This window comes from Sus scrofa, chromosome 15 (genome assembly GCF_054392235.1).
Source record: "Sus scrofa isolate SSC_HxYL_T2T_F1_AM1 chromosome 15, Sscrofa_HxYL_maternal_Yorkshire_Landrace_v2.0, whole genome shotgun sequence".
Lineage (NCBI taxonomy): Eukaryota > Metazoa > Chordata > Mammalia > Artiodactyla > Suidae > Sus > Sus scrofa.
Genome location: NC_139397.1, coordinates 69,303,303 through 69,320,608, shown reverse-complemented (window position 1 = coordinate 69,320,608; position 17,306 = coordinate 69,303,303).

Sequence of the window (17,306 nt, the reverse complement as noted above, 5' to 3'; positions counted from 1 at the left end):
TTCCTTTTTCCCTCATAACTCGTTATTCAACCACTAAGGTGGACCACTTGTTTGGGTGTGTATATCTACCTAGCATTGAAATTTCTAGGTCAGAGTTCAGCATTTTTCAGCTGTAATTGCTATCCAAAGTGGTTTCCGAATTACCAATTTATCCTCTAGTTTCTGTACATCCTCACTGATTTTGATGTTTTTTGTCTTTCATTTTAGCCATTCTGGAGCATATATGCTAGTTGTTCTTTGTGGTTTTAACCAGCACTTCCCTGATGACGAATGGCATTGAACACATTTTCACATTTATTGGCCTTTTAGATTTCCTCTTTTGTGAAGGTCCTATTCAAGTATTTTGCCTATTTTCCTCCTTTTGCATTCTATCTTTTTTCTCATTATTTATTTATTTATTTAGCCCATACCCACAGCATGTGAAAGTTCCTGGGGTCAGGGATCAAACCCACATCACTGCAGAGACCTGAGCCACAGCAGTGACAACGCTATGCCACCAGAGAACTCCTCTTATTGGTTTATAAGAGTTCTTTATATATTCTGTATAGGTCCTCAGTGGAATATATATACAGAATACTACCTTACCACTCTTTTCACCTATGTTTTATCTATTCCTTTTATCTATTCCTTTTTTTTTTTTCTTTTTAGGGTGGCACCTGCGGCATATTGAAGTTCCCAGGCTAGGGGTTGGTCAAATTGGAGCTGCAGCTGCTGGCCTGTGCTACAGTTACAGCAATGCCAGATCCAAGTCACATCTGCGACCTATGCCAGAGTTCACAGCAACATCAGATCCTTAACCACTGAGTGAGGCCAGGGAGCAAACCCACATCCTCATGTATGCTAGTCAGATTCTTAACCTGCTGAACCACAATGGGAATTCCCATTCCTTTTTTTTTTTTTTTTTTTTTTTTTTTTTCCTGTATCCTGTTTTTTAAAAAAATCTTTGCCTACTTCAAGGTCATTAAATAGTTACCTATATTCTAAGAGCTGTATTATCTTTCACAATGAGATCTGCAGTCCATCTGGAATTGATTTGTATGTACAGTGTAAGACAGGATATCATTCAATTTAGAATCCCTAGCACCCAATACAGAATTCACTTAATCCTTAGTAAACATTGCCAAAATCAATTAATGAGGTAACATTTGGGAGATATGGAAGGGAAAAGCAAAATTTGGGCCAGGACTGTGTGCATCATATATCTTCCCTGAGAATATCTTGGGCTCTGGGCTTCCTCATCCAGAGTCACTGCCTACCTGCTGAGGCAGAATACTAATTCAGGTAGTATAGGAGCATGGGCTTTGATGCATTCTTTGATATGGCTATTGATTAACATTTATGGTTCAAGGGCTCCAGAGAGTAACTCCCCATAGGCTTTGTTTACTATAGGAAATGTACCTACCCCCACATCGACCTTAATCTCTAGCCCACTCCTCAGATAAAAAAGGAGTAAGAGGAATGGTGACTTGGTCTAAGGGAAGAGAAGGACAAAGAAACCATAAAACTTATGGGACATTTCCACCCCTAAAACCCCTATTGGACAAGGGCTGACACAGGTAACTGGGCAAGGCCAATGTGAGAAAACCACTCTTTTCTGGACCCAATGTTGGTACCCCCTCATCTTTAAAGGATAAAAACCCCTATTGGATAATACAGAATGGGGGCTCTTCTTCTTCCTCCCAGCAGCCCTGGGAGCTATTTGCTTTCCTGTAATAAAGACTTTGGTTGCTTGCTGCCTCTGTGTTAGCGGAGTTCATTCTTCAACTGCGTGAACAAGAACCTGGATTCCGGTAACATCTTTCCAGCATCACCGCCACATAGCCAACTTCCAACAGTTAGGCCAACTTCCCCAATCGTTCATCTTCAACCAGAAGCCAAAACTGCAGAATTTTTGTTTTGACCATTATGATTTAAAAAGTGTCATCTTGAGGAAAATATAACCACTTCACATTCCAACATGTCTAAAGACTAAAAAGCTTCCAGAAATCTAAAAGCATCTTCAGCCACCAAAAGAAAAAAAAAAAAAAAACAGACTGCATGGGTAGTAAAGTGCTACTTCAAATCTTTTTAAAATAAGGCATTTTTTATCAAAACAAAGATGATAAAGTGCCATAAATAGAAAGCTAACTGCTTTTCACTTTCTATGGGTCCCTTTTAAGAAATGTCAAAAAATGATTACATTTCATGCTCCTAGACTAGAAAAGAAATTCACCAGCCACAGTGGATTAAGCCTTCTTTAATATTAATATGCCCATGTTTTTACTCCCTGCAGGTCCCAAGTGCTTTCATAGATTCATATTTCTCTAAGATTGAAAGACATTAAAATTCAATATAAAAGGAGACAAGATAAGAAGAGGGGTATGACAAAAATCTTAGACTTGATCCAAAAAGAAGTGGAAAACCACATTCGGGCCTAATGAAAAAGATGAGATGGCCAGATCAATGGCAAAGAAAAGCATTTTGTCAGTGGTAATGAGGCTGATTAGAAAACAATGAGTTCCTGATCTAAGGCAGTGGCATAAGAATAGAAAGAAGGGTAACGGGATTGCACAGTTTAAGAAGAATCTGACTAACACTGACTCCTTGTGCAAAATAAAGAAAAGAAAAAGGCAAGCATGATTGAAGGTGCCTTGGCTTAAGGCTGTGGGACAGTGATGGTTCTGCCCACTGCAGAAGTCACCTGGGCCCAGGTGAGAGTGAGGAAGAAGATGAGCTGCTGGCAGCAGGCCAGGCACACTGAGTGCTCTGTGGGGCAGATACTCATGGAACCAAGTTACCTGAGTCAACCTGGGGACTGAGAACCAAAGGAACCAAGACCCAGCTCAGGGTCCTGCCACACCCAGAGCAGAACAGGACGGCACACCAGGATTACATAGCATTGCTGCTTTGCCTTTGGAAACCAAGCACCTGACAAGGTGACAAAGGGACTTAGATGGCAAGGGAAACGAACTCATATAGGTGATAGATGTGGACTGAGGCAGGCTGATCACTGGACTAAGCATTGTGATTAAACAAGTTGCCTCAAACTTTTCAACTTTGGAAGGTATGGATTCAAGTTCAAACTCTGTCCCTTATTATCAGACAGGACTTTTGTCAGGCTGTTTTTTCTTTTCTTGTCTCTTCTTGTCTTTTTTTTCTTTCTTTCTTTCTTTTCTTTCTTTCTTCCTTTCTTTCTTTCTTTCTTTCTTTCTTTTTTAATGGCTACGGCATTGGAAGTTCACAGGTCAGAGACTGACTCTAAGCCACAGCTGCCACCTACACCACAGTCGTTACAATACTCGATCTCTTAACCCACTGCACTCAGCCGGGAATCAAACCCACGCCTCCGCAGCAACCCCGAGCCCCTGCCATCAGATTCCTAACCCACTGTGCCACAGTAGGAACTCCAGGTGGTTTATTTCTTTAAACCTTTGTTTTCTCATCTATTAAAATGAGCCCATCTGGATTAAATATCTGAGCTCTCTCCAGCTCTGAAACTGTGGCATTCTCTTCCATTTACCTCCCAGTGGGGCTCCAGTTAACCAGCTCACACCATCGCCCATCATTTCTCTCTCAGGCTTTATTTCCCTAATCAGATTCGGGTAAATTTTCAGCCTGTGTCTGTCTCTTACTTCCAATCCAATAAAACTGGTATGGATTTGTTTTGTGTTTCCTTTAATGTCATTATTCATTCTAACAGTCACTGCCTAGCCATTTCCTTGCCTTTCACATATTAGCTACTAAAGAGTTACAAGGGCATGCTTTTCAAATTGGCATCCTCTTTTGCTGAGGTAGATTAATTCTAAACTGATTAAAATATCTCAGAATTTCAAATACAATTTTGAAAAGGCAACAGATTTCCAAGACTCCCTCGTGACTAGATTTTGCCAAGGGGGTTGCCAATCCTTGCTGACTGCCAAGCAAGACAAATAAATAGTCCCAACAATGGTTTTAAAATAAGAAACAGATGCCCCGTTATTAGTATGACAATGCCACCCTCAGCCTTTGGCTTCCAGGTAGTCCCTGAGACACCAGGGCTGAGGCTCGGATTTCCTAAAAGGAAAGAACAGCATCCTGGACACATTCTGGGTATTTTGGTGGAAACATCTTTGCTTCAAGCAATTTCCTTGCACTACTAATTGGCCAGAAGGCTATTTTGCCATAAAATATAAAATGCTGGTTGACAGTTACATTACACTAGAAAATAACATATCTGTCTTTGCAAATCCTTCGATAAAATCAGTCATCCCTCCCTCCTACCCCATCCCCATCAAAACCAAAAATTGACCAAGCTGTCACAAATAGAAAAGTGGCAGCTACCAGCTCACAACAGTCTCAGAGAGCATTAATGTTCAATCTTTAGCTAATTCAGATATAACATCTTGTTGTCTCGTGCCATCTGTAAAAAATTTATCCCACAATATTGGAAGTTGGAGGTAAAAGACGACTCAAAGACGACTCAAACAAAGTTCCTCCTACCAAAAAACAAAATAGTCACATGATTCCTGAGTTTCCTGAAAACGGTGAAAATTTTAACAGAACTTGACTTAAATTAGCTCACAGAAGGATTTTCAAACTGATACGTTATCATTTCCTAGTGTAAATGTCAACCAGTTATTTTATCTTTTACAGCAAAATGGTCTTCTTTTTTTTTTTTTGGCTTCTTAGGGCCGCACTTGCAGCATTTGGAAGTTCCCAGGCTAGGGGTCGAATTGGAGCTACAGCTGCTGTTCTACACCACAGTCGCAGCAACACAGGATCCTACACCACAGCTCATGGCAACGCTGGATCCTGGACCCACTGAGCAAGACCAGCAGTCAAACCCGTGTCCTCATGGATACTAGTCATTCATTTCTGCTGAACCGCAAAGGGAATTCCTACAGCAAAATGGTCTTATAGCCAATTAGTTATGCCAAGAAACTGGCTGTGGCAAAATCATTTACTGAAAAGATACCAGACACATCCTGGATGCGTCTTCTCACTCAGAAGACTGGGATCATTTGCCATTTTCCTTCACATTACCCACCCTCTTGATAAAGATGCATTCCTTCCCTCTTGCAAAGCCCTGCTAAAGTTCACCACCTCAGTGAAAGCATGGAATGATTTCTGCAACTGTTGACCTGGATTCTACCTCTCAGTCTCCTTGCCTGGCATCCTGGAGCCCATGCTTTGACCCCACCTCAGTGGACTTTTGTTTTAGCCTTACAGATCTCTCCAGCTTGGACCAAGGTCATTATCCTACATTCTGGTTATGAGATAATTCAAACCCGACATGGTCAGCATAGCCACCCATCATGGTGCTGCACCCAGATATAGGTCTCACCTACAAATGTAAGGATACCCAACTTTTGGATATGCCCTAAAGATGCCAATAAAATCAACCAAGGAATTTCTGCAACCCCTTAAACCCATTACAGTACTGTGATGCCTTTGGTTTCCTCAGAGCTGGGACCATCTACAGAATCCCACATCATCCAAGGAGCAGATGGAGACGGTCCCTGGCTGATGTCACATGCACCCAGCCCCCACTGACTTAAGTGACCATCTAGCTCAGCCAGGCGCAAAGTGCAAAGCATCAAGTTGTATGGAGTTGTGGGTGTCTATTCTTCATTTTCAAGCCTTTGGAATATGTATCTTTCTTGTATTTTCTTCTGTTAAATTTAAGACTCTGAAGGTAAAGTGATGTGTATTCCCTTTCAATTCCACATGAAAGTGACTCCTTGTTGTGATTTATCAAACATTTATACTATGCTATCTACGACAATACCAATTTAAAGGAAGTTTCCTAATCCCCATGAGGTTTCAGGGACCTGGATCTTCTGATCCCAACAAGACCACAATAAAGATCACATCCAGAATCTCCAGGATGAAGGATCCTGCCTCCATCAGCCTGAAAGCCAAGTTGCAGGACTAGAACCGCTGCTTGCATGATAGACTATCCTGCCACAGCTGCACAAGTTAAGCTAGTCACAAGCAAATTCCAGTACAATGAATATGACCTTAGATCTGTGAGTCAACACCTCTGATGGAGGCAGGTCCTCTTCATCAGAGACTTTTTTTCCCCCTGGCTTGACATAAAATTAACTGGAATATTTATAGCAGGCTTTCTTTATCTCCCTTCAGATCAAGTCTTCAGATAATGAGATTTTGTTACTAGACTTGTAAATATTCCTCACTCTAAGGGTGATAAGATTCAAACAGTGAGTCTGGGGGAATTTCCTGATAACAGCTCAGCCAGGAAAACCTAAACTTAACTTTATTTTATTGGTAACATGTTCCTATTCAGTAAACAAGTAGTTATTGAAAATTATATTGGTCACTTTATGCTCAACAAAGCACCTGGGAAGCTCACAGTCCACTGTAGAGATCCAGATAGACCTAAAACACTCAAGCAAAGCAACATGCTCCATACTCTGTGTTCTAGGATTAGGATCAAGTGCTCCACCTTAGAGCAAAGCGGACCTGGCCTTGATGTACCTTTAAGATTTCTAAACAAAGCAATATAGATTAATTCCAAGAAGAGCAAAGTGCATGAGAAGAAGGAAAGCAGGCCAATGTGTGTTTGGGAATAATGAGTAAATCCAGCTCATTTGAAGGGACTATGTAGGAGGAATGTAACAGAGAACAAGCCTGACTCCTTATCAGATCTGTACATTTAGCTTTAACCTTTGTACTCTGTTGCCTCTGCTTAGTCATACTGGCTCTGCATCTTGGTAAAAGAATGTTGCCTATAGCCTGAAATAGATGTGATAGTCCATTTTCAAGACTCTGACCTTTACGGGTGTAACACTTTTCCATTCACATAGAGATGAAAAGTTGCAAAACAGAAAATAACAATTGTCTTATTAAAGGCTTATAGGAACATTGTGACTAGATAGACCTATGTGGATGGCCATAAGAACAAAGGATTCCTGCACCAAGATGTTTGCAACAACCAGCCACATACACCCTTTAGTGTAAAAGGAGCCTGAATTCTAACTGGGGTAAAGTGATTCTAGTCTTAGAATCATCTAAGATTAGGCACTAGTCTGCCATCTTCTCAGTCTGCTGATTTTCCAAATAAAGTTGCTATTCCTTGCCCCAAGATCTTGTGTTTTGATTTATCAGCCTATTGTGCAGTGAGCAGTATAAGCTTGGACTTAGTAACAGTAGCATGGACAGAATGCTGGGAAATAGGAATTGCTGGACACTCTTCCCATTCCCATCATGAATGGGTATTCATTTAACCTTCACTAACAATAATTATACAACTCTGTGGACTGTGAGGATGGGAGAAACATGGTGATTGGGAGGGCTTCTTATGTTCTTCAGAAGCTACTTGATCAATATAAACCTAATGGTGACACCTTGTCCCTGTTTATATTACAGGCCATTGCACTGTTTTCTTATTTTAATGTGTCTTTCTTTCCTGCTAGACTATGAGTTCCATGATGGCAGGGGCTGTTTCTTATTCATCTTTTAATCCTTAGTACTTGGCACAGTACCTAGAACATAGCAGGTTCCCAGAAAATGTTGAATGAATGAATAAATGAGTTAATGGATATGACCATGCACTCCTATTCTTCATGGTCCTTTGTATTGTGCAAAGAGGTACTAGACAACAGTTGCATTTCATATAGAGAAGCATTGTATTAATGGCAAATGTGGAAACAGTGGAAGCAGTGGAACCAACAGCGGAGGGACCCTTTCTAATACCAAGAACTGCTAAGGCTGATACGAAAACCATGTAAAACACAAAAGCCCCAGAAGAAGGCTTCATGCCAAAGAGTGCCTGAAGTGTAGCCTGTCATTCAAGATTGCCTCTCAATGGTGCTGAAGCAAAACACTGAGTTTTGTAAATTACCATTGCAGCTAAACAAATTGATCATCTGGAATTTGTAGCTCACTTGTTAGACTGTATCCAGGGAAAGGGGAGGGTAGCAGGTTTGGCTCAGCTGTCTATAATTTAAACATTTAATGAGATGATAATTTGCTATTCAGTATGTTCATTTTGAAAAGCATCACTCATTCAAAGGGAAAAATGAGTAAAACCAAGACTTTTTGCTTTAAATATGTATGGAAACATCAATATTATTCAACCAAGAAAGCAGGTTCTTAAGACATGGAAGCATGGAAGAGAGCTTCAGTGTCCCAAGGAAAAATGTGTGTGTTGTGTGGTTGGCTGCATAAACTTATCATGATAACTTTTCCATAAGAAGAGGTAAAATTCTAGTTCTACTACATTAAACATCCCAGTCCTTAAAAGTCTCCCAAGAGACATCATGAAGCCACAGACTAAAGGAGAGGCACAAATAAACAGTGTGAGAGTGTGTGTGTGTGTGTGTGTGTGTGTGTGTGTGTGTGTGTGTGTGTGTGTGTGCTTACATCTCTATGTATCAAGTTACTGGGGCTGGCATTTCCATACAAGAGATTATATGAAATGGCAACCTAGAACATTTCCCACCCAAATTAAATGAGGTTTCTAATGACATTAATTTAGCCAATTTCCTCCTTGACTTATCAATGCCTTCACACATATTCTTCTTTTCTCTCCTTTCTTTTTTACATCTGAAATTAATTCTGAGGACATCAAGATGCTCTGTATATACATTGAAAGTTCCTCAAGGTACCTTATGTTTCTTTGTTGCCTGTTTACAAAGTCCAATTTAGATGCTCAAACATTACCTTTTTTATAAGAGTAGAGACAAATATGCTTTATGAGTCATTACAAAGAAGAAAGGAACATGACAAAACTGGGAACATTATTCTAAGTAAGAGACGAAGATTTCTTCTAATTCCCCAAGTCACTCAACATTTACAGAGCCCCTGTTAGGTACAGTGAAGGATTAAAAACAATAATGATCTCTGCCATTCACTTACTCCTTATTGTTTGAATATTTCCTTGTCTCTAGCTTGTGTCAGACACTGCTATTAGCTAAAAATCCCAGTTAAATAAGATATGGTGGTCACCCTCCAAGAATACACACTCCAGAGACTCATATCCCGAAAATAGTGACTCATTATGCAGTTACCTGTCCAAAGACATTACAGATGGAGAGGTGGGACTTTTACTTTATGAAACTTAATAATAAGAATAGTAACATTTACTAAACCTAGATAGCAGGCAAAAACGTAAGTATTTGCTAACATTATTTTTCCAGGGGTTTTTTTTGTATGTTAAAAATAGCAACGTTATTTTGAAAACTGGGTCATGGTGATCATGATGTGATTAAAAATATAAGAACAACGTTAGAAATCTGTACCGAGTATCACAGGAGTACACAGATGGGACATATAACCCAGTCTGACAAGAAGGGCAGGTCTTAAAGCTTTCCCTAAGAAGCTCAGAGCTGAAATGCTCCCTCAGGAGTCTGAATTCGGTCTTTGCCCACAAATCCAGTGGAGCAGATCATCAAGATAGACAGCCTGGCAGAGAAGCAGGGCCAAACCCCAAAGAGGCAATTCTGGTCCTGCTATCCTGAATTCTGGGTCAGCTGATAGGAGCGCCAATTGGGGCTTCCAGCTCAACTAACTCTACTTCTGTCAAGTTCCTGGGTTGCTGCTGGAAGTTAAATTCTTTAGGAACCCAGCCTGATTATATGAGCCCTGCTTTACCACCTCATCCTTGCTGGTAGAGTCCTGCTGCCTCCAGTGCCTTGAATCTTGCTTCTTCTAGATACTCCTCTTCCCCATTTTCCACGCAATCAAGAACCATGACTCAGCAACCTACCATCAATGGCTAATTTTATCACAGAGAATCCTAAGGCTTTGTCTTCATCCACCAGACATCAGGCACTAAACTCCAGCCCAGGCTGAACTCTGCTTCCTACAGTCTCTGGATATTTCAACTTGAACTGCAGAGCCCTTCTGTGAGCCTGCTGTCAGTCAAGGCCACATCTCCTGCTATCTTACTCTGTCCCTCTGCCACTGGGTTTTAAGAAGATCTGCAGGTGAAGGCAAGAAATACTCTCCAGATTGTTGACCAATGAGTGAATACCACTTACTAATAAGCCACTTGAGCCAAACACCCTGTCAGGCAGTGTCTTCCAACCTTGCATCCTGGAGCCCATTTGCAAATTAACCACAGTCTTCACTGTGAACAGCAGAGTCTTGGCCTTCACCCAGGAAAGCAGAGGAGGCCCAAATACAAGCCCACCAAGTTGGAACAGAGTTCCTGTCCAACCTCACAGCTGCCACATGGGAGGGAGACAAGCCACAAATCAACTGGTCACAATGGAAGCCCTAAACCAACGGTTTCTTGGACTGTAAGAGACCTTGACTTAGACCGTACCCAGGGCAAAGGGAAGTCCAGACAATACAGCTGAAAATTACCCCGGCTAGAGAGAGGGCTTAACACCATGTATAAATGGAGCACATAAACCCTGCCTTCAAAAACATTTCCCCCTTATAGGGATACATATGGAGCACATATGAAAGATACTAAAACTATTCAAAAATGTCAAGCACTCTGTGGAACCAAAAATGTGAATGAATCATAATTCAGGAGTTTAGAAAATGAGTTATTAAGTCCATATTCTGAATAATAAAATGAGCCAAAGCTGATTTTGGGGGTTTTTTGTTTGTTGGTTAGTTCACTGAGTTGAGGGTAACCAGAATCATTTTGAATCAGAACTGAACTTGAATACCAAAGTGCTCTCGGAAGTTAGGTAATATTCCACCAAGTTCAAGAGGTAGACAAAAACAAACAAAAAAAGGTACAAGACAACACGGGATTGATTAAAGGGTTTTTCTTATAAGACAATAAAGAATTGGAAAGCCTACTAAGAAAAATTTCAACCTTTACAAAAAATAATAAAGATAAAATTAAAGATAATACACTAGAGAAATATTTCTATTAATTATGACTAATATAGAAAGAGCTCATTTAAATTGAATTAAATGAACTTGTAAATTAATTTGTAAAAACTCAAAATGGATTAAAGATCAGACACTATAAAACTCTTAGAGGAAAACATAGGCCAAACACTCTCTGACATAAATGACAGTAACATCTTCTCAGATCCACCTCTTAGAGTCATGACAGTAAAAACAAAAATAAACAAATGGGACCTAACTAAACTTAAAAGTTTCTGCACTGCAAAGGAAACCCTAAACAAAACGAAAAGACAACCCACAGAATGGGAGAAAATCTTTGCAAGTGAATCAACTGACAAGGGATTCATCTCTCAAAATTATAAACACCTTCTGTAGCTCCATACCAAAAAAACAAACAACCCCATCAAAAAATGGGCAGAAGATCTGGACAGACAATTCTCCAAAGACAGGCAGATGGCCAAAAAACACATGAAAAGATGTTCAGCATCACTCATTATTAGAGAAATGCAAATCAAAACCACTCTGAGGTACCACCTTACACCAGCCAGAATGGCCAGCATCCAAAGTCTACAAACAATAAGTGCTGGAGAGGGTGTGGAGAAAAGGGAACCCTATTACACTGTTGGTGAGCCTGTAAATTGGTGCAACCACAGTGGAAAACGGTATGGAGATGCCTCAGAAAACTCAAAATAGAACTACCATTTGATCCAGCAATCCCATTCCTGGCAATCTATCCAGAGAAATCCATGACTTGAAAAGAAAAATGTACTCTGATGTTCATTGCAGCACCATTTGCAATAGCCAAGACATGGAAACAACCTAAATGTCCATCGACAGAGGAGTGGATCAAGAAGAGGTGGTACATATACACAATGGACTATTACTCAGCCATTAAAAGGAACGAAATACTGGCATTTTTAGCAACATGGATGGACCTAGAAATTACCATGTTAAGTGAAGTCAGTCAGACAATGAGACACCAAAATTAAATGCTTTCACTGACATGTGGAATCTGAAAAAAGGACAGAATGAACTTCTTTGCAAAACAGATCCTGACTCACAGATTTTGAAAAACTCATGGTTTCCAAAGGAGACACTTCGGAGGTGGGGGGGATGTGCTGGGGTTGTGGGATGGAAATCCTATAAAATTGGATTGTGATGATCATTGTACAACTATAAATGTAATAAATTCATTGAGTAATTAAAAAAAAAAGGTATAAGACAACACAGGATTAATTAAAGGGTGGTTTTTCTCATAAGACAATAAAGAATTGGAAAGCCTACTAAGAAAAATTTCAACCTTTACAAAAAATAATAAAGATAAAATTAAAGATAATACACTAGAGAAATATTTCTATTAATTATGACTAATATAGAAAGAGCTCATTTAAATTGAATTAAATGAACTTGTAAATTAATTTGTAAAAATCAATATTCTAATAGACACCGGCAGGCAGATAATACATGAAAGAAAAAATGAAACTGGTAAGTAATATATGGAAAATGGTTATTTTTGTTAATAAAAAAAAGAAAAGGAGTTCCCTGGTGGCCTAGCAGTTAATGACCCAGTATTGTCACTGCTGTGGCATGGTACTAAACCTGGTCTTCCAACAGCGAGTTGGTGTGCCGCGGGTGTAGCCAAAAAGAAAAGAAAACCACACTATGATATCACTTTATATTCATTATAATTAATATCCTATCTGGCAACACTCTGGCAAATGTGACATATCTGCACATTGTTTTTGCAACTTATACCAACAGAAACAATATCGTACACATTATTGCATATATAATTTACATTGGTATGATGCAATATAATATAGCAATACATAGGGAGACAAAAATACATCTCTTGATTCAGTCAGTCTCTAGAAATGCTGAAGGAAGTTACTCAAAAGAGGGGAAAAGCTGTACACAAAATGGTATTCACTGTAGGCTTTTTTATAACAAGTATTAAAAATGTTTAACAATGAGGGACATTTAACCATGGTGCATCAGCTCTGAAACACCACAGCTATAAAATAGTACTGATGAAGAGAAACAATATAAGAACATGTTTCTCATAGAATGTTCAATGAAAAAAATATACAATACAAAATTCCATTCATCCACTGATTATAATTACACTAAAGCATATCTGCAGGTGGACAAAAACCTAAAAAACTGAAAACAGTTGTGCTTGGGCTATGGACTTGTAAGGTTTGTATTTAATTGCTTTTCTCTTAATACATTCGCAAAGTATTAGTACCACAGACACAATGCGGACGGGGGGAGCCCACCCTGGAGGCACAAACAAAAATTAGCCGCAGTTCCCATTCCTGGTGGAAGCATTCACAGCAGGCTCCCACGCAGCGGATCGGCCCGCAGGGAGATTTCAGTGCTGCCTCAGGGACGCTGTCCCCGGCTCCCATGCTGCCAAGACTTTCCAGTTCCCCCTCAGTCACCTCATTCATGCTTAAGGAAGAGAGCACAGCTACCAGACAGGGTGACAACAGATGTCCGGGCACGGAGCCATCCCCCATCCCGTAGCTGTTCTCTGTCAGGCATGTGGGCACGTGCCGGATCTCGCAGACGAGAACCAGACCGACCCTCTTCCTCCTGCTTTTTTTTTTTTTTTTTTTTTTTTTCCTACTGCTGCTGCTGTAACAGCTAAGTGCCAATTATCTCCCAAGCGTGAAGGCAAATATTGTGATAGCCCAACAAGCTCTGCAAATGTTAGCGGACGCTGGCGGGGATGACTGTCCTTCCCGGCCGGGTGTCTCTTTATTTATCCTAACAGCCCTTATTAAAGGGGGATCTAGTGGGTGTAAAACACTGTGCGAATATTTTCAGTACCTGGCATTCTTTGTTTTCTCTCCATTCTTGTGGCATTTTGTCTCTGCCTCTCCTGAATTCAAAGGTAGTTTGCTCTGATTTGCCCAAAAAGAGCACCAAGAAACTATCTATTCACTCTCAGGATCTAAATTAGCATGGGGTTATGAAGACTCTTCAAATATTTCAAGGCCTGACATGATAGAGAGACAGAGAGAGAGACTGATTTTAAGGAACTGGCTCAGGCAATTGTGAAGGCTGCAAGTTCAAAATCTGCAGGGTAGGAGACCTAGAGAAGAGGTGATATTGCAGCTCTAGTCTGAAGACAGTCTGAAAGCAGAATTCCCTCTTCCGCAAGAGAATTTAGTCTGCATGCAGGTCCTTTGGGCCTTCAACTGATTGGCTGAGGCCCACCCAACAAGGAGGCTCATCTGCATTGCTCACAGCCTACTGCTTAAAAATTAATTTCATCTAAAAGATACCTTCACAACAACATCTAGACTGGAGCTGGACCAAACACTGGGGTACATGACCTAGTCAAGTTGACACATAAAATTAACCTTCATAACGTGAATTTGGCCAATGAAGAGAAATTATAAGGATGCATATTTTGCTGTCAGCTGGAATCACAAAAAAAACAGAAATGGCTCACTTGTGAGGCAGTGTGCTCCTGATCCCAGGAACATTCAAACTGATACAGGTTTCTTCTGATTCTAATATCCCATTATTGTGTGAATACTGCTAATTCATGCCAACCACTTTTTTAACTACAAGAAATTTTATGGACAAAGAAACTGAGATTTGAGGGGGCTAAATGGTTCATCCAGGGCTATCATCTGGGTCTTCCAGCCAAGGCTCCTTCCACTACAGTGTGATCAGAGATGCTAAGGAGATGTTTTAAGATAATCACTGGCCACACACTATCACTTCTTCAGGTCACTTCAAGCCTGTCCCCACCATGCTCATCAACCCACCTTCAAGGAAGAGCAACTCCTAGCTAAACAGAGCACAGAACAGACTCCAAGAACAAAATGGGGCCACTGGAGAAGGGGTGAAGTTTATCCTGGACTAGCATGAAAGTTCTCCTGGGTCAACTCTCCTTTTCATGGCTGGAAGTCATGCCCAACCTAAAAGGACCGTAAGGGGGTCCAGAGGAAAGGAGATCAGAGGGGAGGAGCCCAGATCATCAGGAAATTAGAATGGAGTTAGGAAATGAATCTCCAGCCATTCATAGCATGTGGCCTTGGCCCCAAGTCACCTCTGGGTTAGGGAGGCAGCGCCACCCCTCAGATTTTGCAGAATAAAACATCTACAAGATAAACGAACATTGCTCTTGGAACACTGCTCTTGTTAACAGTCACCTTTCACTGAGTAACTTCAGTGGATAATTATACTAACAAAGTCTCTCTTGTTATTCTCTCCGGGAAGACAGAAGGAAAAAGGGAAGAAGGCAATGAACCAGAAGGAAGCCCATCCTGCCACATGTTTATCAAAGCCCTCAGGCACCCAGAATGGTAATAAGTTGGTAGCTGAGAAAGTGAGGTTTTAGAACAGGGACCTCACCCCTTCCCAACACGTATGACTAACAGTGGTGACATCACCAAAGGATCTGAATCAAGTCTCAGCCTGTGAACATCGTGGTCTCCTTCAACAGAGAAAATACAAGTGAGGACTCGTTTTGAAAGAAAGGACTTGATGAAAAGGCTCAAGTACCATTATAGTGCCCTCAGCCCCACTGCCCCTTTCCCCATGCCCTCCTTCCCGGCCTTGTCTTCCAGCCCCAATCACACCTCCCACAACCATGCCATCAGCACCGCAAGTTGTTAGGAAAGACATTTCCCTAACAACTGATTGATATCACTGCTTTTTGTTGTTGGAGAAGAATTTTTTTTTTCTGTGTGCTTCATGGTGTCTTTAGCCCACTAAAAGCATTTCTCATACATTTCTCTTTGTAGTCTTTAGAAAGAGGTAATTATGTAATGGCTGACTTCTTTTGGTTCCGTGGAAAATCAACATCTCCATTGCTTTTTCAGACACACTTAATAAGAAAGCCATTAGAAAGGCAAAGAGAACCCTATCATTATTTTCCGGTTTCCTCCTTAATTATAGACAATCATTCTGAAGGAGGGGGGACAGCTTCTGTGACAAAAGTTGTCTAGCATTTAACAGAACAATTTAGAACCAGATTGAATGGATCAACGTTATGTCAACTTGCAGATGCTCAACAACAAAAAAAAAGTTTAAAGGATGTTGGACGGAATAAGCTAATTCAGCCTTTTCTCCTTTCCCCTCACTCCGAAAATAGAGGGCTTTTTTCTTTTCTCTCTCTCTCTCTCTGCTCAGGAAAATTCAGGTAGGTCTGTCTCAAAGGCTCCAATTAAAGTAAGATATATCCCCAAATTCCTACTCTTTTTTTCTCCAGATAACACAAATATTACCACCACCATAAAAGCCACTGACATTTTCCCCACTTCCATACATTCTCCCCTGGCTACAATCCTACCTCCAGAAAATTAATTCTAAAGTTCTCTCATGCTTCCTGTCTTAGTTCTGGCAGCTATAACAAAAATATCATAGTCTAAGTGGCTTATAAAGAACACATTTATTTTTCACAGTTCTGAGAGTTGGGAAGTCTAAGATCAAGATCCCAGCAGGTTCAATATCTGGTGAAAAACTGATTCCTGGCTCATAGATGACCATCTTCTTATTACAGCCTCATATGGTGGAAGGGCAGGGGAACCCTCTGGGGTCCCTTGATAAGGGCACTAATCCCATTCATGGGGGCTCTACCCTCATGACCTCATCCCTTCCTAAAGGCCCTACCTCCTAATACCATCACATCGGGGGTTAGGTTTCAACATGTAATTTGAAGGGGACACAAACATGGAGCCTAGAGCACTGCCCTTATTCCCAAACTGGTCTATAGCCTTGAGCCAGAAGAACGTGCTTCTGTGTCCACAGCAGATGTAGGTGCTGGGAGGGCATGGTGGCTTTCACTCAACGCAGACACCATTGAGTCAAACACCACTGATTTCGGAAGGAAACAACCTCTTCCAGGAAAGTCATGGAATAGCAAACTGAGACAAGATGCAAAGTGCCCACCTGTTGCTTATTCAAGGTGTTCGTGTGTCTGAGTAGAAACTGGTGATGGTCTCTATAGGAGACCATCCCACCACTACCCAATGTAGGGTGTAGTGGCTTCTAATCACATGAAACTTCTCATTTTGCTTATTCAGAGCTGTCCCATAATGCTCTACAGGCTTTGAGATGTACTAGAAAGGGTCTGAAATAGGAGCCTGATCATGTTCCTATTATTACCTCCATAACTTAGACCAGTTTCTTTGTCAGTATCCTAGGTTTATTGATGAAACAAGAGGGATAAATACCTTCTTTACCTATTTCCCTGAACTGTTTGGAAATCAAATAAGATAAATAACCTTGGAAATTATAAAACATACAACAAACTCCTCACAGTTTTCTGCTGAATTAACCCAAAAAGTACAGATTTACCTTGCTATCTGCTTCATGTGCATTTCTCCCTAAAAGGTGAGGTGACTTGTCCAGATGACACAGCTAATAAAGAGAACAGCTGAGATTCTACCCAAACCTCAGTGACATTTTAGAGCCTGCTCTCCTTAAGAATACGCTATCTTTTTCCAAAAAAATCTGGAGTTCCTACTGTGGCTCAGTTGATTAAGACC